We start from the raw sequence: 22,428 nt of genomic DNA, 5'->3' as shown, positions 1-22,428 counted from the left end.
TTTGGTTTTGTCATTTTATATGCTTTTAGAATATAATTACCTCCATATCTTCTCAAAGATTTTTAAAGTATTTCATTATGTTTAAACAATACTTTTGTCACTTACCCTGATTTTGGTCTTACTTTTCCTGTCATTTTTATAAAGGAATTATTAACATACATACCATTAAGTAGTCAAGTAGTACAAATAAAGATTTTCTATTTTATGACAATATTTTCTTATTTATATTGCATTTAGATTTGCTTTGCAGATTGGAAAACATTATAGTTTTTTTTTTTAAATCAAAAAATGATATCAGCCCACAACAGGGAATGCATTCCTCAGTTATTGTAAAAAAACATCACAGACCACGGAAGCAAATAGCATAGTTGCATATTTCACATGACCCTTCTTTTCTTCAAATCGGATTCTCCAGTCTCATCTATAGTGCTACAGCACCTTTTCCTCCAAGAGAGCTCATCATGCCACCCTCTGTAGAATTCTCCTTTCCCAGAACCTATCTTCAGTAGATCACACAGATCTTCCCCTTCAGTCTTCCTTCTCCATATTCTTTTTCTTTTTTATCCTATTCTGTACTCAGCAGACATTTCTTGGGAGTACATGGCACTCTATCCAGGGAAAGTGGCTGGTGAACTTCAGGTCTTCATTTCTCCCTCTTGTCTGCATAGTCTCCTTGACTTGCCTCTAACTTTGTGCAGACAACCTGCTGTGGCCTTTCCTTCCTCTCTGTTCCCGTCTCTAATCAATTATTCAAATTCCCCACCCCCAAACCTTCCTATCTACTTATGCTGTTATTCCAGCTTCTCAAAGAAGCAAGTAGTCCCTGGGAACAGGCCACTCTGGGGAGTTAAGTGGTAGTTTAAATACAGACCTCTTCCTTTTCCTTCTCCCTCCCCCTCTCCCTAACCTTCTCCCTCTCCCCCCTACCACACGCGCGCGCGCGCGCACACACACACACACACATCATAGCCTGTTATCACAGAAACTAACCACAGCAGGCCTTCTCTGGAAACCCACAGGGCAAACCTACACAAAAACATTAGCATCATATATTCTACCTGTTTTCCTTGATAGTCAGTCCCCAAGTCTTAACCCCTGATTTGTAACAAAGTTTCTATGTGGTCTTTCCTCACTCACTACCACCATTTATATAGGACAAAACAAAATCTAGTGAAATATTTTGCTTTTCTTTCTCTTTTAGACATTTTCAATACCCTCTACCTTACATCCTAGTTCATCTCCATTTGTGAGTATCAGTTACCAATGCTTGGGGACACATTTATGGTGAATGCCAAGTGGCTACATCTATGAGCATCCTGTAAGAATTTTCTGCCAGGCAACACAAAACCACTACAGTCTACTAAAAATCAGAAATGATAATAGAAAACAAGAGACAAAGACAGTAATCCAAAAAGATAAAGCCATGTAACTATAATCTTTTGAAATCTAGACACCAGCATAAAATTACAATAATAGCCTGAATATTACAACATAGCGTAAGTACAAGTCAAACACCTTATACTAGCCTTTATAAATATGATAGGTGTTCTTAAATAGGAAATAAATAAATCCCTTAAAAATAGATATAGAAGGAAATAAAAGTTTTAAGACCTGAAAATTGAGAAAGAACAAATGAACAAAACAAAAACTGACAGAATCTAGAAAATAAATATTAAGAGATTTGAAGAGAAACTTCAGAGGAAAGCCTCACCAACAGTATAAAGAGAATGTAAGGGAGAATCTTGGGCATTAAAGAAGAAATTAATATTTTGCTAGAAGAAGATATTAACTCTATAAGAACCTTAGCACAAAATCGCAGGAAATAAGAGTTAGTATGAAAAGACTAAATCTAAGTATAATAAGAAAAGATGAGGGTGAAGAAAACTAGGCCAAATGAAGCAAAAGTGTCTCAAATAAACATACAAAAACTTTCTCTAAGCCAGAAATAAGAGAAACTTGTAAATGTACAAAAAGCATGCACACAACAAAATATCTAACACAAAGAAAGAAAATCCTCTTAGCTCATCATGTACAAATGCTAAACTTATGAATACTTACTGAATATTAAAACATAATGAGAAAAGACATAGAATTATACAAAGCCAGCCCTATGAGAAGGACACCTGAATTATCAATGAATATTAGGAAAACTATAACTTCCTGGAAAGATGTCCTATAGGCTGTAAGGGACAACTTACTGAGTCTTGCTTGGCCATGTGGAAGGGACATGGCTTCCTACCACTGAAACAGATACAGGAGGGAATATGTCTCTATGAGTGTTGAAAGTTGCTGAGCATGAGACTTGTTTGATTTGTATGTGTCATTCTTGCATCAGTGGGATAAAACCTACTTGATCATGGTAGAAGATGTTTTTTATGTGTTCCTGTATTTAATTTGTAAATTAATTTATATTGAGTATTTTTACATTGATATTCAAAAGAGATATTGGTCTGAAATTCTTTTCCGTTGTAGACTCTTTTTCTGGTTAAGTTTTCAGGGTAAGTGTGGCATTATAGAATGAGTTTTGCACCATTCCTTCTGTTTCTATTCTGCAAAATTGTTTGAAGATTATTGGTATTAGCTCTTCTATGAAACTCTGGTAGAATTCTGCCTTAAAACCATCAATAGGACAAAATGGCAACCAACAGATGGGGAAAGGATCTTCACCAACACTAAATCTGACAGATGGCAAATATCCAAAATGAACAAACAACACAAGAATTTAGACACCAACAATCCAAATATCTCAATAAAAATTGGGGTACAGTGTTAAAAACAAAATTCCCAATAGAGTTTTTTTTTTTGAAGTATGGAATGCTTCATGAATTTACATGTCTTCCTTGTGCAAGGGGTCAGGCTAATCTTCTCTGTATACTTCCAATTTTAGTGCATGTCCTGCCTAAGAGAAATTTCAAATGGACAAAAGCACTTAGACAAATGTTCCAAGTTGTTAAACATAAGGGAAATGCCAATCAAAATTCTGAGATTCCATCTTACACCCCTCAGAATGACAAAGATCAAAAATGCAAGAGATGGCACATGATGGCCAGGATATGGAGCAAGATAAACCATCCTCCATTGCTTGTGGGAGCGAAAGCTTGTACAACCACTTCGAAATCTATTTGGTGGTTTCTCAGAAAACTTGGAATAGTTCTACTTTAAGACCAAGTTACTTTACTTCTAAGCACATACCCCAAAGATGCCACACTATACCATAAAGATTGTTGCTCAACTATGTTTATATCAGCTTTATTTGTAATAGCCAGAACTTCGAAACAACTTCGATGCCCCTCAACTGAAGAATCAGTAAAGAAATTGTGGTGCAACTACTCAATGAGATGCTATTTGGCTATTAATAACAAAGTCATCATGCATTTTGTAGGCAAATGGATGGAATTTGAGAATTTGATTGATGTAAACCAGAACCAAAAGAATATACTTGGGATACACACACTTATAAGTGGATATTAGACAGAAAGCACAGGATACACATGTTGTACTTCACAGGCCCAAATAAGCTTAAAAAGAATAAAGTTCAAGATAGAATACTTGATTCTCACTTAGAAGAGTGAATAAAGTAGTCATAGGAGGCAGATGGCGTGCAGGCTTTATGTGGGAAAGGGAATAGGGAAGTAAATTGAGGAGCTAGATGCAGGGGATATCCCAAATGTTCCAAGAATCAAGATTATAGCATTAAATATCTATATTTGTTTTAAAAGGTAGAGCTCTGATAATATTTCCTTGACATCACACCTAACTTCTGTAGAACAACAACAAAAAAGGAAGAAAAAAGAAAGAAGAAAAAAGAAAGAAAACTGTATAAATAAAGAAAAAAGAAACAAATAAATTTCATAAAAAGTAGACACCAAAAAATATCAACTTGAGGGGCAGCTATCAACAACAACAACAAATAACAACCAAAAAAATGCATAGAATCAATGAAACACAAAATTGGATGTATGAGAAAATTAATAGGATTGATAAATACTTATTTAAATTAAAAGAAAAAAGCAGAGAGAAATTATCTAAATTAGGAAATTAGAAATGATTAGGTTGATATAACAACAGATTCAAAGAAACTCAGAGAATCATATGGACTGTACTCTGTCCAGCTGAAAAAATATAAAATAAAGGTATAGTTTTCTTGATCTGTACTACATATTAAAGTTAAAATGAGAAACTTAATATGGCCTGTAATTTGAGCAATTTGAATAGACCTGTTGCCCCTAGTAAAAAGTCTGTGATTAAATACTGTAATTAAAATTCTACCAAACCAGCTTGGCGGTGGTGGTGTACACCGGTAATGCCAGCACTTTGGGAGGCAGAGACAGGCGGATTTCTGAGTTCAAGGCCAGTCTGGTCTACAGAGTGAGTTCTAGAACATCCAGGGATATCCAGAGAAACCCTGTCTTGAAAAAACCAAATCCAAAAAACTAAAAAAAAAAAAAAAAAAACAAATTCTATCAACCCATCAAAAAATAAAAAAAAGGAACTCACAGGCAATGGTTTGAGTGAAGAATTCTATCAGACTTTCAAATAAGAGTCAACTCCAATACTCCTTAAATTTTTCTGTATCAGGCCTGGAGAAATGGTTAAGAGCACTGATTGCTCTTCCAGAGGTCCTGATTTCAATTACTAGCAACTACATGGTGGCTCACAACCTTCTGTTATGGCATCTGGTGCCTTCTTCTGGTATGTCTGGAAAGAACAAAGGTGATATACTTTAAAAAAAATTTTTCTGTATAATACAAACAGAAGGAACATTGTCTAATTTATTATGAGGTCACAGTTACCCACATACCCCAAACACATTCAGTACTGACACAAAGAATGACAAACCCTTATTTCTTTATGTACATGCAAAAATTCTCAAAAAAAAAAAGATTATAAAGTGAATATAAGAACATACCAATAGGCTTACAGACCATGATGTGGTAGGCTTCTTCCCAGAGAAGCTCTAGAAGACAAATATACATAAGCCATATAAACAAGCAAATAAAAACCAAGTTCATATCAATGGAAATGAGAAAAGTCCTGCAACAGAGAGTATCACCCCATCTTGACAAAAATTCTATAGAAACTATGGATACAAAGCTTAATACAAACAGTATACATCAAATATATAGAAACATAAATTTTAATAGTGAAAAATTCAAAGAAATTCCACTAAAATTGAGAACAATACATGGTTGTTCAATCTCTTTATAATATTTCAATATAGTACTTAAGATCTTAGCATGAGCAATAAGACAACTAAAGGAAATTAATGGCATAAATTTGAAAACGTAAGAGTCAAAGTATTTTGATTAGCAGATAAACTGATAGAATACATAAATTACCTCAAATGTCTAACTTAAAGACAAACAACTCACAGACCACATGAAGCTTAAGAAGAAAGAAGACAAAAGTATGGATACTTTGATCCTTCTTAGAAGGTGGATCAAAACACCCATGGCTCACAGCCAACCAATAGTCTGAGCATAGGGTCCCCAATGGAGCAGCTAGAGAAAGGACGCAAGGAGCTGAAAAGGTGTGCAGCCCCACGGGAGGGAAAATAATATGTACCAACTAGTACCCCCAGAGCTCCCTGGGACTAAACTACCAACCAAAGAGTACACATGGAGGGACCCATGGCTCCAGCTTCATATGTAGCAGAGGATGGCCTTTTCAGACATCAATGAGAAGAGAGGCCATTGATCTTGTAAAGGCTGGATGTCCCAGTGTAGTGAAATGCCAGGTCAGGAGAGTGTGAGGGGTGGGTTGGTAAGCAGGGTGAGGGGGGATGGGATAGGGTATTTTTGGAGGAGTAGAGAGGAAATGGGATACCATTTGAAATGTAAATAAAGCATTATATAATAAAAAAGACAAAGAAGCAAACAAAAAAGATAAAACAAAATATGCAAACAAAAATTAAAAATCCACCTACAGTTAGTAAAACTTTTAATGAATTAGTTGGACACAAAATTAACTCAGAAAAACCCATTGGCTTCCTATATGCAAATGAAAAGTGGATTGATAAATAAATCAAGGAAACATGTTTCACAAAACCTCAAATAATATAAAATACCTTGTAACTCTAAACTAGCAAGTGAAAGACTTTATAGGATTGAAATGCTTACATATTTGAAGATAGAAATTGAAGAATATAGAAGAAAATGGAAAGATCATCTAAGCACAGGGGTCAATAAAATTAAAATAGTAAAAGTGGTCATCTTTACAAATAAATCAGTAAATTTAATCAAATCTCTATCAAAACTTGAATACATGTCTTCTCATACCTTGAATGGGCAATCTTTAGTTTCATGTGGAAAGAAAATATCTAGAATAGCTAAAACATTCCTTCAGCTATAAAAATAAAATTATGGCATTGGCACATAAGAATCATTGATTAATTGAATAGAACTGAAACTCAAGTATAAGTATATAAACCTTTGTATTCATGATTTTTGATAAAAAATAATTATACAAACTAGAAAAAAGCAACCCCTTCACCAAATGGTACTAGTTAAACTGGAGGGCTGCATGTAAGAGAAGGCAAATAGATTTGTACTTATCACTGCACAAAACTCAATAGCATAAAAACATCAACATAAAACCTGATACAGTGAATTTTATGGAAGAGAAAAAGGGGAATGGTGTTGAATGCATTGATTCAGGAAAAGAGTTTCTGAATAAAACACTTTAAGCAAGGTCACAAAGACCAACACTTGATAAATGTTTCTATATGGTAAAGGAACATACGCACCTAAATTGTTGTTCTATCAGTCATAGCCAGAAATTGGAGACCTCCTAGATGATAGAATAAAGTAAATATTGTAAATTCCCTGAATGGAGCAGCATTACTAAGTAATAATCCCTGAGCATTACTCATCAGTTAAACCTAATGGAATCATGAAATTTCCATGTAAATACTTGATACTAGAAAAAAATCATTCTGAGACCATTTTATGATACATATAGGGCATACTTATATAGGGCATACTTATTTGGCTATTGTGGATATTAACTGTTAAGATAATGATAACCAACTTACATGTAGACACATGGAATTAGGTATAAATGAAAGGACATGAGGGACAGATATAACTCTTCAGGAAATCAAAATAGAATAGATAATAGTGGAGGGAATGTGGAAGAGCTTGGTGTATGTAAAAACCATCATTGAAAAATCCCTTCTATTGCTACATGTTGGTTTACTTGGAAACTTCATCTCATGGGATACTCTTGCTCTGTTCTGGACTCTATAATTTAGGGAACTATGCATGGATGTCTTATAGGACTTCTTTAGTTGATTTCTTTCTAAATAATTTAGTACCTATTTTAATGTGGCTCTTCCCTGTAATAAATCCCCTCTTTCATCTAAAACATAAAAAGAAAAAGAAAACAAAAGAAAACAGTCTTAATTTGTGAAGAACTCACTTGTTCAGTGATTCCTCATATATATATGTACATATATATATATATACATTAATTTAATTCTTCTGCTTTTGCATAGGATTTAATTGTTGGTTATGATGTGATTAGTCAGTGTGGGGTGGGTTGTACTTCTAGTGGGGATATAGAAGGGATATACCTTTTTTCCATATACATGGTAAATTTATCACGTTACATTTGATTACTAATTGCTTCCAGAAGTAGTATGTGAACTTTCCAGTTCAGCATATCTCATTTCTATCTGGATAATATTCAGTCTCCATGTTCATTTAAATTGTCCATTTGGTCATATAATATGGACTCATCAAAAGCTTGAAAATATTCACCTTCCCTCTACTTTCCTAAGGAATATCTTTTTATTCATTTTTAGGCCTAAACATTCCCTTTAAATTCATGGAAATATACATTTAAAAATAAAATATAAAGCTGTTAAGACAACTGACATAATGAAATAGATGGAGGTGGAAATAAATCATTAAGAGTGGGGTTACCTAGTTCCAGAAAGAAAAACGTTATATTTTTGATTCATGGATGTAGATTTAATGTTACATGTATCTATATAATTTCATTGCTGAATACTTGGTACTGGACAATACAATTGGATGCTCAGATTTAGATTGGACTATTTTTCCTGCTTTCAATTGCTTGTTGAATTTTTTTTAATTTATGGGCCCCAGTGGTGCTTCATATTATTGTTTATTTTTATAAATACATTACACACACAAACACAAACACACACACGTGTGTGCGTGCACACACGCACACACAACACACACACTCATGTATTGTAATGAAGCTATTCTACTAGAGCTGACAATATTCTTACAATAAAACCACATCCTAACTAAAAATCCAATACCAGGTAGGGAAACTTCCTCTCAAATTGTTGGTCAGTGGAATCCATGAGGCCTCATAAAGAATATATGTAAATGTCACTTTTATTTTCTCAGATAAACTGATGAGATGAGAGTCATACACAAGCTGTAGGAATACATAGATTAGGCTATTCACAGAGCATTTTCTTTGTTATGATGTGTTATCTCTATGCCAAGGCATAGAAGCTTCTTGCCTCTCTACAATCTTATCTTCTAAACTGACTGATTCAATCCACTTTCTCTTTGCTTCTGCCTAAATGCCTCTGCATGGCCTCATATTCATTTTGGAAATATGTTCTAATCTTCTGGCTTGTTCTGTCTTCACCTGTATCTAGCTGTTCTCTCTGCAACCTGTCTCTGTAAAACTATCCTAGAAAACTGTCAAACACACACGTACACCACATGTCATATATCATACCCCTTTTCTCTCTCTCATGGCATTTAATAAGCCTCTCTTTCTTCTGCTGTTCTTTGCCTGGAATATACTCTATTCTTGAGTCATGCTTTCCAATCTTTCTCTGATTCACCACTTTGTCTATCCTTCAATTAGACATCACTTTTAAACAATGATGCTTCATTCTACGAACTAACTACAATGCTACTAAACCTTGTTAGAGATTAAAGGTGTGCAGTCAGGGCATGTTGGCATTCCAGTCAAATCTTAGTGTGATCTAGACCATGTGTACTTTCCACCTGGCTCATGTAGACCTAGACAGTCTTCAGATGTTATCCCTTGGCATAGCAGCCATTTTTCTGGATTAAAAGTCCTGTATAAATATAGGCCATTGGTATTGTCCCTGGCTGAATGAAATATTTGACGTTTCTAATGCTAAGATACCACATAATTTGGACATAAAACTGACCATCTAAGTTGGATCTGAACAGAAAGTCTCTTTTTATGAGACTGACTTTCAAAGTGTTGGGGGTTATCCTTGGTAAAGGCTATCTCTCATCATCAAGGTCACATATATTTTGAGCAAGTAATCAATGTTGCCCAATTGAAATTTCTCAAACATTAAAAATGTTTGTCAAATGATTTTATGTTATCTTCTCCACCATCTACTTATGTCATAGAACATGATGGCACTCAGCTGGGAGCATTACACCAACAGCTAGCACTCAAATTGTTGGAAGTTTAGATACATTCAACTGAATAAGAAAAGTAATCCCCAGCCTCAACCATATATAAAATTGTTTGTCTGAACATTATATAATATTTTGCAACATTTATCAGTGAAATTTTGCTGATGTTTTGAAATGTTTATACTTATTTTACTAAGGAAACAAACCTAATATAATTTAGCTATCACACAGGCAAATGATTATTTACAGTAATGTTACAGCAACAAATGTTGCTATATGAAGTATAGAAGCTTTATAATGCAAAGACATTTGAAAAATGGACTTTAAAGGAAAAAAAAAACACATGACAAAAATAGTCACTGTATGTTACAAACTCTTACGTTAGTAATATTTTTCTATAAAAGTTAAAAACAAATAACTAAATGTGGTTATCAAAATTCTTATCCTTCTGTCAAGTGAATGTTTGAAAGTATAATTTAAAGTACTTTGTATTTTTCCTTTTAAATAAGAATAGAAAAGATTTGTCTTTGGCAAAACTATAATTAAACTTAAACCCTTTACACTAAAAATGTGGTCGATAAAATGACAGGCTGATGAATAAGCCATGTGTGCCATCTATATAAAGATATAAAGCCATTTGCAGATATTGATTTGAATAATCACATTTATGGATTACAAAAATGGTAAGTTTTTAAAAGTGTCATTTATCCATAATTAAAATAAAAGTTTATTGAAATTCCAATACAAATGCTAACTATATTTTTAAAGCACTATAATTCAGTGGAACACAGTGTGCTAGATATTTGGAGGCATTTTAAACAGGCATAATTAAAGCCATGTATTCCTGCCAATACAGCAAAATACAAATTTGAGTAAGAAGATAAAATTACTTTTAATAGTGTATATGTATATCATAATAAATTAGAGTGTGGAACTGATTATGGAAGCGCATCTCTTTAATAATAGAACTCAGATACCAGAAGTACTAGGAGTAGGGAGCATAAAGCCACTATGACCACTTCAACTTTGAAATCACCCTGTATCAAAACATAGAGGCTAAATAAACAACTAAATAACAAAATAAAAATAAATTCAATGCAAATAATTGGTTCTGCATAGAATATTTATTTGACAGTTAGATATAACTTGTGATCCAAAAATAAATAATGATATATGATTATATATCAAAAAATAAATGTAAAATAAATGTAAAAATAAATCATTAAGAACTGTAGGCCACACTCTCAGCCATCAATTGAATTGAGCACAGGGTCCTCAGTGGGGGAACTAGAGAAAGAACCCAAGGAGCTGCAGAAATTTGCAGTGCCATAGGAGGAACAACAATATGAGCCACCCAGTACACCCAGAGCTCCTAATGACAAAAACATCAACCAGATAGTACACATGGTGTTTCCCATGTCTCCAGACCCATAGGCAGCAGAAGATGGTCTTGTTGGTCATCAAAGGGAGGAGAGGCCCCTGATCCTGGAAAGGTTCATTGAAACAGTATAGGGGAATACCAAGACAGGGAAGTAGGAGAGGGTTGATTGGGGAACAGAGGAAGGGGAGTTGGCTTATGGGACTTTCAGGTGGGGGAACAGGAAAGGGAAATCATTTGAAATGTAAATAAAGAATATATTTAATAAAGAAAAGACTTAGGGCAATACTTCTGTCATGAATATTTCAATACTTTTAAGAAAGATGAATAAATGAAACAATTTTTATAAAAGCAAATGTAACTGGTGAATTGAAACATTCATGTGAATAAATTAATAATAGACTAAAATCACTTGGAAGAATCTACACAGTGAATCTTACAGGAATATTAGAGCTGTAGGAAGTCAAATAAGTAATGATATTTTTTTTTATGCCACCACAATTTGATTCAAATTTCTGTAAGACTGGTTTCTTTTTGTAAAATAGTTTTTTGTACTTAAAGATTATGTTAAAAGTAAAAATTATAGATCAGGGAAATAGGTCAACTAATTCATATCTTTACATCTCCCACCAATCTACTCCTCCAAATCCAAACCATGTCTCATCCCCAGCTCTGTAGCAGAGTACCTGTTTCTGTCACCTTTCCCTGAATCCCCTGCCCTCTACAGTTGATCACACAAATATTCCCCTAATAAGTTTTCTTAAACTAATCATTGTTTTATCCTAGCTCCCAACTCCAGCAAGCATTGCCTGGGAACTAACAGGCTCCTCAGGCAGGGTACAAGGTAGGCTAAAAGCAAATCTTCACTCTCCTTCCACTTCCGCAAATCCAATTTCTCAATCTTATCCCCACCTTTGTCTTCGATCACTAAAGAATATCTCCAATTCCCTTTAGATTCAAATCAACAACAGATAACATAGACTTTATCTTCCAAATTTTCCTCTCCCCACAAGATTCATTACCCCAGACTCCAACACCATCAGGTATTCCCTGAGAACCTTCTTAAATACAACACAAAGGGGAAAAAAAAGGCTGATCTTAATCGCTTTCTCCACACCTCCTAATGCAATCCCCCTTTCCCATCCTAGGTCTATAGTAGAACACATGCTCTAGACTCTCTGTCATGCCTCTCCCATCTCCACTGAACAAGTTAATTGATTCTCTTTCTAACCTTTCTTTTCTCCATTCATCCTTTATTCTAGTTTTCAAATGAAGCGTTCCCTGGGATCCCACAGGCTATTCCAGACTTGAAAGCAGATAGCTTAACCACAGATCTTCAACAGCTTCTCCTCTCTTCACAAGTCATTCCTACAGTTTCATTTGCATCTCTGTGGCAAAGCACTTATTGCAGTCTCCCATCCTTTAAGTCCCCATTTCTAATTGATAATATGGATCTTTTATTCCAAATGTTCTACCCAACTGTAGTGGCTATTCCTGGTTGTCAACTTGACTATATCTGGAATGAACTACAATCTAGAATTGGAAGGCTCACCTATAATCCTAATCTGGAGGCTCAGATATATACGTTTCTGACCTGGATCTTGGCATGGAGATCTTGAAGCATAGTGGCTATGAATTTCAGAAGATTAAGACAAGTAGGTCTCCAAGTTCAAAATCATCTGGGATTAAAGGCTTGGAGGCACATGCCTTTAATCTGTGTCACACCCTTTCCTGGAGACCTACAGCCTTTAATCTTGGCTACACCCTCTGCTGGAGATCTATATAAGGACATTGGAAGAAGGAAGACTTACTCACTCTTCCTTGCCTGCTTGCCTCCTGGGACTGAGCAACTGCTAGATCCTTGGACTTCCATCCACAGCTGCGGCTGGCCATTGTTGGGGAGTTGGACTATAAACTGTAAGTCATTGACAAATTCCCTAATTATATAGGGACTGCCCATACATTCTGTGACTCTAGAGAACCCAGACTTATACACCAATCCTCTTATTATTTCACTCTCTAAGTCTGGTGGACTTTTTCTGGAAATGTTCTAGAAAAGCCAGAAACAGAAGATCAGCTCAGTATATAGGAAAATATCAACATTTAACCTATCCTCTATCCTTCATGTCTAATGAGATTTTCTGATTTCCAGCACTGAAACAGGCTACCTATGTGGCCTATTTTTACTCTCTGGCTTCAGTCAACATTGAAAAAAGCAGAACCATATTGAATACCCTGATTTTCTCCCTTCTGTAAACCTTCCCTCATAATGCCTCACAGCCCTGCCTCATTTCTAAGTTAGAAATAGTGAGAATAGTTAATCATTATAATATAATTAGAGATAAATTTACTCTTGAACAATAAAGTACACACCTAACAGAATCTCAAAAGGATTTTTTATCAGGCAACATGCAACACAGAATTCTTCTAATAACCAGAAATCAAACAACAGAATCCAAGAAACAAAATATCCACCCAAAAAGACAAGGTAATATACCATCACATAGAATTACAATCTCTTAAAATTTATATTTTAGATTCATGCTTAAAAACAAAACCAAAAATAGTCATAACAATATGTTTTCACCAGAACTCTGCAACTCTACTACAGTAAGCTTTGAGTATTAGAATACATGACAAAGGATATTCTTCTTGCATGACCTCTATGATATTCAAAACAAACAAGGCTTTAAAATAGGTCTAAGAAAATAGAAATACAACCAGGTCAAAGATTCAGAAACCATTTTTAAGAAAAATCATAGAAGAAAATTTCTCTACCTTAAAGAAGCAAATAGAGGATAAATAGAAATCTCAAATGTTAACAACAGAAAACATGTTCCCTCAGGATAAAATAACAAAAAAAAAAAAAAAAAAAAAGGAAATTTGCAGTATAAAGACCAGCAGACACCCTGGACCCCTGAGATCTCTCAGACACTGGACCACCAACCAGGCAGAATACACCAGCTGATACAAAGCCCCCAACCCAAATACAGCAGAGAACTGCCAGGTTCAATCAGAGAAGATGCACACAAACCTCAAAAGACTGGAGGCCCCAGGGGCATTAGAGGTCCGGTTGGGTTGGTGATGGGGACATCTTCATGGATACTAAATGGGGGCGGGGAGGAGGTATGGGATGTGGATGAGTCGGAGGGTGGACCAGGAGGGAAATAAACCTGAAATGTAAAATAAATACATAAATAATTATAAATAATACAATGTGATATTAAAATAAAAAGAGCAGCAAGGAAAATTCAAACAAACAAGCAAATAAGTAACATACAGAACTGCAGACCAAATAACCATATTATAATATTCCAACCTAATTCAGGTTGGAATAACACCTGAATTCTCAATGGAGACTGAAATCCAGAAGCACCTGTATAGATAATCTATAGGCTCTATCCAGGAAAACTTCTTGTCAGAATATATGAAAACAATTAGACATTCCGTGTCAAAGCCAAGTTTAATATAAAAACACCCTCACTTCCTGACTGTACTAGAGAAGAAAACTCAAACCTAAAGATGTTAACCAGACTCAAGGAAAAGACTAAACCACCAACCAAAGATTACATATGGGGAACCCATGGCTCCAGCTGGATATGAAGCAAAGGACTGACTTCTCTGCCATCAATGGAAAGGGAACCCCTAGGTCCTGTGGAGGCTGGATGACCCAATGTAGGGGAATGTTAGGGCACTAAGGCTGGAATGGGTGGGTGGGGAACATCCTCATAGAGGCCAGGAGAGGAGGGAGAGGATAGGGGGTTAATGGAAAGGAACCTGGGAAGGGGGATAACATTTGAAATGTAAATAAATAATTAACAAATATAAAAATAATCACAAAGCAGCTATTCAAAAGGGGAAACATGCATATATGCACATGCACTTGTGCACACATGCATAATCCATAGTTACGAACACAATTATTTTTTATGAAAAAATATATATATTATTACAGGAGAAAGATTTTTTTTACAAAAAATATTTTTTATGAAGATATTGTATAATATATATATAATATATTATATTATAATTGGAGAAAGCCAATAAATGGTGCTAGTCAACCTTGATGGGTAAAGAATCCAAACTGCTGCCATAACGTAATTTATTGCTTTAAAAATGTGAGTGCTGGTTAGTTTGGGTGGATAAACTTTTGGGTGTAAAATATGGTAAGACTTCATTAAATGTCAATATTTTTTCTGTTTGTTTTTCATATCTCCACAGCTTCTTGTTTTCCAAATTTTTCATTTTTTATTACAAAATGTATTTCCTTTGTTTTATTTCTGTTTAATTACCTCAACATAATTTATTTTACAGATTATATGATTTTCATTCCTGAAAGCAAGTACACATGATAAGGTGTTTGTTTAATTCTTAGTTTTGACCCTTAGAGTCCAAGATTTAATAGATAAAAATACTATGTTCTCAGGGCAAGCAAAATATTACAATTAAATGAGTCACATCTCTGGCAATCAAATCTATTTTACTATATTTACACACTACAAATTTAACACTATACTTCATCTAAAGTTATAAAAATTGTATTTTATGAGAATTTGCTGTGGTTAGAGCTATCAGAAATCATTTTGCACTTCCCCAGGAGTACACTGTATATGTGATTCAATTTTTTCCTGAAGTCAAACAATGCTCAAGTGTTCATGTTACTTAACTTATCATCAAGAGCAGGATTATCTAATAGCCATCACATGTTTAGTACAACTTCAGATGTTCTATTGGATATGTAAAAGTTGTATTTTAAATATCAGAAAATATTTTGCTAAAATCTGTATTAGTAGAGGAATGAAACTTAGAAGAGGTAGAAACATCTCAGCTAATCTTATAAATTATTATGTCCATAGTGATAGAATGTTTCTTTATATAACCTCCCAAAAGACAGATATTATTTTAATTTATATCTTAAACAACAATGAATGTACTTATTTTATAATCCATCATATTTAGAGTAATTTCAACTTAGATATATTGCTATCAGTATTTTAAATATTTTTTGTTTTCCCAGCTTGACAAATAACTGCCTGTCTTCACAGACATTCTACAGAAAATACAAAGTGAATTATATATCCATTATATCATTTGTATTTTTGAAAAGTAACTTATCTTTCAAAATGGTTGATAAGCATCTATTTGTTGCTTTATAACATTGAAAAAACCTCCACCATTGTTTCAGTTTATTTATTTATGAATTTTTTGGTTATTGATGTAAGATCTGACACAGAGGGCCACAATAGCCCAAAATTTGCCCTGAATTTTCTCCCGAAGTCACTCGAATGATGATATTAATGATATGAACAATTAATGATATGGTGATTAAAAATATCACCATATTTTTAATTGAATTACTAAAAGTAAAATGAGTTTGAAAATCTACAAACTATATAAAGGGATGACATATAGTATAAGATTATATGATAAAATAACAAAATATGATGAAATCCCAAATACTACAACAGACATTATTCACAAAGAAAGTACTATGTATTGATAGATGAGACTGAGACATCTTACTAGGGAAGACCACGAAAGAATGAGATAGAGAGAAGCGGAGGGGAGGGAGGAGGCATTTAATCGCTGTCTCTATCTTTTCCTAATTAAATGTTTTTTAACTTCCTTCTGGATTACTCATTGAATATACATTTGTTAGGGATGTTTTCTATAAAACATACCCATAAATTTCATGTCTAAAAATGTAGTGTGTAACTTTGTATAATATACATCAAGTATCAAGAGAGGTTGCCAATGTCCTTCTTTACAACTCAGTGTTAGATATGATACCTCCATTTGACCCATACTGCTCTCTATCCTATAAAGTCTCATAAGGAAATGGCAGTAATGAATCTAGAATTTATTTGTAGTAAGTAATTTTAATATGTTGAATATTTAGTCATGGAAATACTTGTTCTATGCCAAAATAACTGTTTTGTCAATCATAATGGCTTCACTTTAAGGTTTATTGGCATACAGCTAATAGGCTGTGTTGAGGACTGTGCTTGAAAGTCTTTTACAATCCACAACTAGGCTTACAGTCTATTTTGTATTATGAAAGCCATCACACACATCAAACATATAACCCCAAATTTATTAAGGTTATTGGTAAGTTGAAAATTTTCATATATGATTTCTTCATCATTTTAAGTTTATGCTGTCAAAATAAAAATACTGGCAGCTGGAGTTTCCTCTAGATGTACAGTTCTAGATATAGTAAAATATTTTAAAATACATCTGAAATCAATGGTTTTATAGATTTTGAATAAATGAAAAATAAATACTAAAATAAGATGGTATGGATTATTAAATCAAGTCAATATATTTTAATATGTTGCCTGTTGTGTACTGAGGCAAGATATAATATTTTTCACATTAACATTTACTATAGAGTATATATCCTGTAAGTAAGGCCAATCAATACATTATGTCTATGAAGTCTTCGAAAGTACCTATGTATTATATATCTTGCATTCAGGTAACTTTGGTTCATGCTTTGAGTTCAGAAGATTGATGTGGGATTTGGGTGCATACCTGTGTAGTTTTCATTAAAACACACTGAGAGACTTTCTATTTACAAATCTAATATGAAATTTGGTATCATATACCTACTGTCTCAAGAGAGGTTGCCAATGTCTTATTTTATAACTTAAATTTAGAGACGATATTTACATTAGATATAAACTGTGTTATGTGCTATAGTGTTTTATAAGAAAATGTGGTATATATACACAATGGAGTACTATTCAGCAATTAAAAACAATGAATTCATGAATTTTTTAGGCAAATGGATGGAACTGGAAAATATCATCCTAAGCAAGGTAACGCAATCACAAAAGAATACACATGGAATGCAACCATTGATAGGTGGATATTAATTAGCCCTGAAGCTCTGAATACTGAAGATACAATTAGCATATCAAATGATTCCCATGAAGAAGGAAGAAGAGGGCCCTAATCCTGGAAAGGCTTGATCCAGCCTTGTAGGGGAGTACCAGGACAGAGAAAAGGGAGGGGGAAAGATAGGAGAATAGATGGAGAGAAGAGGACTTATGGGACATATGGGGAGGGGGGAACTGGGAAAGGGGAGAGCATTTGGACTGTAAACAAAGAATATAGAAAATAAAAATATAGAAAATAAAATAATAATAGTAATAATAATAAAAGAAAAGAAAAAGGGCAATGATGAATCTTACTTACATAGTGCCACTGACATAGTAGATAACGCTAAATATAAATTTAGGCATTTTAAATCTGAAATTTTCTATCATACTAGAAAATATTTTTGGTTTATTTCTTCCATTTTTTACCTCTTTTAACATTGTTTTCCCATGGTGTTCCTTCTTTATCTCCTTGCAACTTATTTCAACTCATTTAACTCCAGAATTTCACAAATTTTGTATTTCACATTGAAATTTTTAATTATATTTTTTCTGATGTCATTTCTCAAAATAACTGTTCCAGTTTCTATTGTGTTGCTGTGATACAACATCCTCATCAAAAAGTAAATTATAGGAAAAAGGGCTTCATGTGGAGTGTACTTTTAGGTAACAATTTATAATTGAGGGATGTACGGTCAGGGTAGCAGTAATCTGGTAGGAAAAATGGTATAAAAATTCAGCTTCTTGGCTTGCTAGTTTTCATAGACAGCAAAGGCCTTCCTGTATAGTATGTTGGGTCCTCCAATATCAGTTAATAGTTAAGACAATATTCACAAAATAATCTATCTAGACAATTCACTAGTTGTAGTTCCTTCTTTCCAAGTGACTCTAGATTGTGACAAGTTGACAAAAATTAAGCAGTACAGCCTCTCATCAATTTCTTCTTGGTTACAATAAAATAACCATTATTTATAAGAGTTAGAATATAAATATTGCAAAAAAGTTACCAACTTTGTCTTTTTTAGAAAAATGATATTATCATTGTTCATTGTTGGTGTTTTTAATTTAATTTTCACTTTGCCATTATGTTCTTACAAAACAGAATGCTTAAGGTTGTTTATCTATGGTTCCTAAAATATCCATAAATCACTACCTCATTAGCCTTACTTTGCTAATAAGTACACCTATATGAATAATAGATAAAGTGTGATTTTAGATCTTTGAAAAAGTTAACAATATATTTATATTGTAATTTTGTTTAAATTAAAAAGTGCTTCAAAAAAGTCTAATGAAACATTCATTCATTACGTTGATCAAAAGAAAAGGTCCTAATATGTATACTGAATAATAGTATATTATAGAATTTAAATTTAGAATACATATTCACCACTAGATTCTTTGCAATCAGGTAACAATTATTTATCATTACTTCTGCCTATCACTGTATAGCACTTGGCCAACACATTAAATGTATTTTTCCAGAATTGTTTAGCAAGAGCATGCCATTGTCAGTTAAATGCATTTTAGTGACATTACATGCTACTCCATATCAAATATGTTTTTATTATCAAACTAATTAATTTTTGAAATGAAACTGAAACAAAGAAAAATATTATCTTTATATAGAGAACAAGTAAAAACAGATTGCAATTTATTTTATTATTTGAAATTTACAATCATTTAACTTTCTCATTTCCCAGTATGTATCATATAATAGCCTATCTACCAGATGCTTTAAATAAAATGCATTCATACTCATTTTAAAAGACATTTTTAAAATTAAGTTTGAACTAATCCTTTGAAACAGATGTATTTATAACTTATGATCATTGAATATAGTATATAAATATTGCTTTTTAATATATTTACTATCCAAGTCTATTTCATGCAGCAAGATTCTTTATAGTCATATGATATATATAGAATAAATATACCTATTGATGGAATTATAATTACATTATGATAATGTTTTATAAACACATTAGAAATGCATAATTTACTATTTTATGCTTTGGTATAGCTTGTCAGGGTGGTCATTGTTATGGTTCATAAAATTTTTCAGTTGGATAAGGTCATTATTTTATTTATCTCTCAATAGTTTGCATACCATTTTCAAATGCTATGACAATTAGTCCTAAAAGGACAGGCTTGCAAGGCAATTACAACTTGACTTCCAAGTCTTTTGTCTGAAATATATGTTAACCTTCACAAATAGGTTCTTACTATCAGTTACAGAAGACAAACAAGAGTCGTGACTATGAGTTGTATCATTTTGAAAGTCTAGCACACGGTCCTAGAAGGAAGAATTAGAGAAGGGACTGAAGGAGCTGAGGGAGTTTGCAGCACCATGGGGTAAGCAACAGTGTTGACAGACCAGACCCCCCGAGCTCCCAGGAACTGGACCACCAACCAAAGAATACATATGGAAAGACCCATGGTGCTGGCTGCATATGTGGCAGAGGGTGGCCTTGTTGGACACCAGTGGGAGGAGAGGCTCTTGGGCATATGTGGCAGAGGGTGGCCTTGTTGGACACCAGTGGGAGGAGAGGCTCTTGGGCCTGAGGTGGTTTGATACCCCTGTGTAGGGGAATGTCAGGGTGAGTAGGGAAGAGTGGAGGAGTGGGCGGGTCAATTGAGAAGCTCCCTCAGAGAGGCAGGGGAGGGGCATGGGATGGGGGTTTCCTGGAGGGGAGACCTGGAAAAGGAATAACATTTGAAATATAAATAAAGAAAATATCCAATAAAAGTGAAAAAAGAGAAAAAAGAAAGTCTCTTTTAAGGCATTGGTCAAAAGAAAAATGGAAAAAAAAAGAAAAAAGGAAAACGGAAGATTTTTTTCATGACAGACACTGGGATTTTGTTGAGTAGTCTATAGCTACTGTTGAGAGCATCTTCATCTTGTGAGATATAAGTGTTAGAAAATCAAAGGTGCATTATATCCCATAAAGATTCCAATTCATCCATAACAGAAAACTCTGCATACAGTTGAAAAGTGTTGGTCTTTTGGAATACTTAAGTTTTAAACCTTACCATAACAGAAATTCAAATTCACAACTCCTGACAGTCTTAATAATCCCTGAACTGCTATCACAGTGACATCTCACTTTATAATCTCTATCAGGATATAATTTGTCTCTTTCCATAAACATATAAAATTAGGAAGCAAATCACATATTTCCAAAGTATTATGGCATGGAAGATACATGATAATATTACATTCACTTCCAGCCACTGAACTATGCAATGAAAGGAAGAAAACTGTACTTGATCAAAGCATCTAAGAACTCCAACAACAACAACAACAACAACAACAACAACAACAACAACAACAATATTCAGCTTCTGAGGTCTAGAAGTAATCCTTCCTGGATGCAATGCTCTGCCCCTTGGGCCTATTTAAGATGGTGAAAAACAGTACTACAGAGACAGGGAAGATTTAGTTTGGAGGGACTGTTAGGATTTGGAAGACACCTGAAAAAAAACTTTCAACTAAAAAGTCTGCCATTAAGAGAAGTTTATTATTTAAGGATGAAAAAACGCACTTCTCCAATAAAAAGCTGGTCTAGAAAGCAGATCAACCTGAAATATACAGTTCTGTCAGCAGTCACACAGTGCTACAGAAGATTTCATTTACATGATGGGAATTACACAAATTGGCTTACAATAACAATTTCTCCTTTGCATAGAAGGGACATGCACTCTTGACACCTACCCACAAAATGTCTCAATATTTTTGGAGTGTGGACAGCTACAAAATTGATATCGCACAGCATGTTGAGACAGACAGGGCTTTCTTCTGTCACCGCTATCTCCAGTATTCTTTTTCTTTTATTTTTTTCTACCTTGCTAATATATCTGTTCTCTTTCAATTCTGAATTAAAATTTAAATTGTTTTACCCACATAACAATATCACTGACATAGCTTCATAAAACTGAAAATACCTTTAAAATCTTAGAGACTTTAATGGACTTATTAAGTAAAGGGCAAATTAAGTACACAGATGGAATGTCTTTCAGTTCTGCTGTTTTTACTAACTCACAAGGTGAATCGCACAGCTGCTATGTTGTTTTTTATTGATGTGTATGTAAACCCAGTGCCTCTGGGGTAATAATTCTACTTAAAATTCCAGGCAAAGCATTTTCTTTTCTGAGCTACTATTTCAGATTATGGCTTTTCTACATGACTCACTATTACACACACACACACACACACACACACACACACACACACACACATGCACACACACACACACAGATTTGATACTAAATGTTTCTTGGATTAAAATATCCCTCTAGTTGGCTTTACCTCTTTGTCCTTGAATGTCCTTAAATCTGAATACAAATTGCATAATCAGTTTACATTAATGGTATCTGATACCCCCCCTCTTGTATCATCACTTGGTTTAGAAATAAAATTGTAGGGCTGGGGAAATAACTCATTTTGTAGATTATTTGCCTTCAATGAAGGATCCTGAGTATAATGTCAAACATGAAAAAAAGAAAAAAAAAGAAAATCAGTTGATTTATTTCTAGAAAGATCTCTATTTCCTTTACAGAAAATTCCTCTCAAGAACCCCTAACTTCTTTCTCTAAAACATCATGTTTTAGCACAGTCCCTATGCTTATCTGAGCATATATTATTTTAAAAAACCCTGCCTTATGTTTTTTATGATAAGTTATGAAAAACTTCTCTAAAATTAGGCCATTGATTTCTAAAATCCTTACTTTACATCTTCAGGTTGTTTTTTATAAGGAAATTGTTTTGTCTCATTATTTA

General features: G+C 33.8%; 1 long non-coding RNA gene and 1 other non-coding gene across 2 annotated transcripts in view; both read right to left on the bottom strand.

Annotated features, from left to right (window-relative positions):
- The window catches only part of LOC127697517 (uncharacterized), a 1,170,919-nt gene that overhangs the window by 249,096 nt on the left and 899,395 nt on the right, over nt 1-22,428 (bottom strand). The gene's annotated exons all lie outside the window — the stretch shown is intronic.
- On the bottom strand, nt 2,804-2,909 carry LOC127698029 (U6 spliceosomal RNA). Its single transcript, XR_007980671.1, has one exon. It is a non-coding gene; the product is annotated as a U6 spliceosomal RNA (small nuclear RNA).

Source organism: Apodemus sylvaticus, chromosome 12 (genome assembly GCF_947179515.1).
Source record: "Apodemus sylvaticus chromosome 12, mApoSyl1.1, whole genome shotgun sequence".
In the NCBI taxonomy this organism is placed as follows: domain Eukaryota; kingdom Metazoa; phylum Chordata; class Mammalia; order Rodentia; family Muridae; genus Apodemus; species Apodemus sylvaticus.
This window is presented reverse-complemented; position numbering and strand designations above follow the sequence as displayed.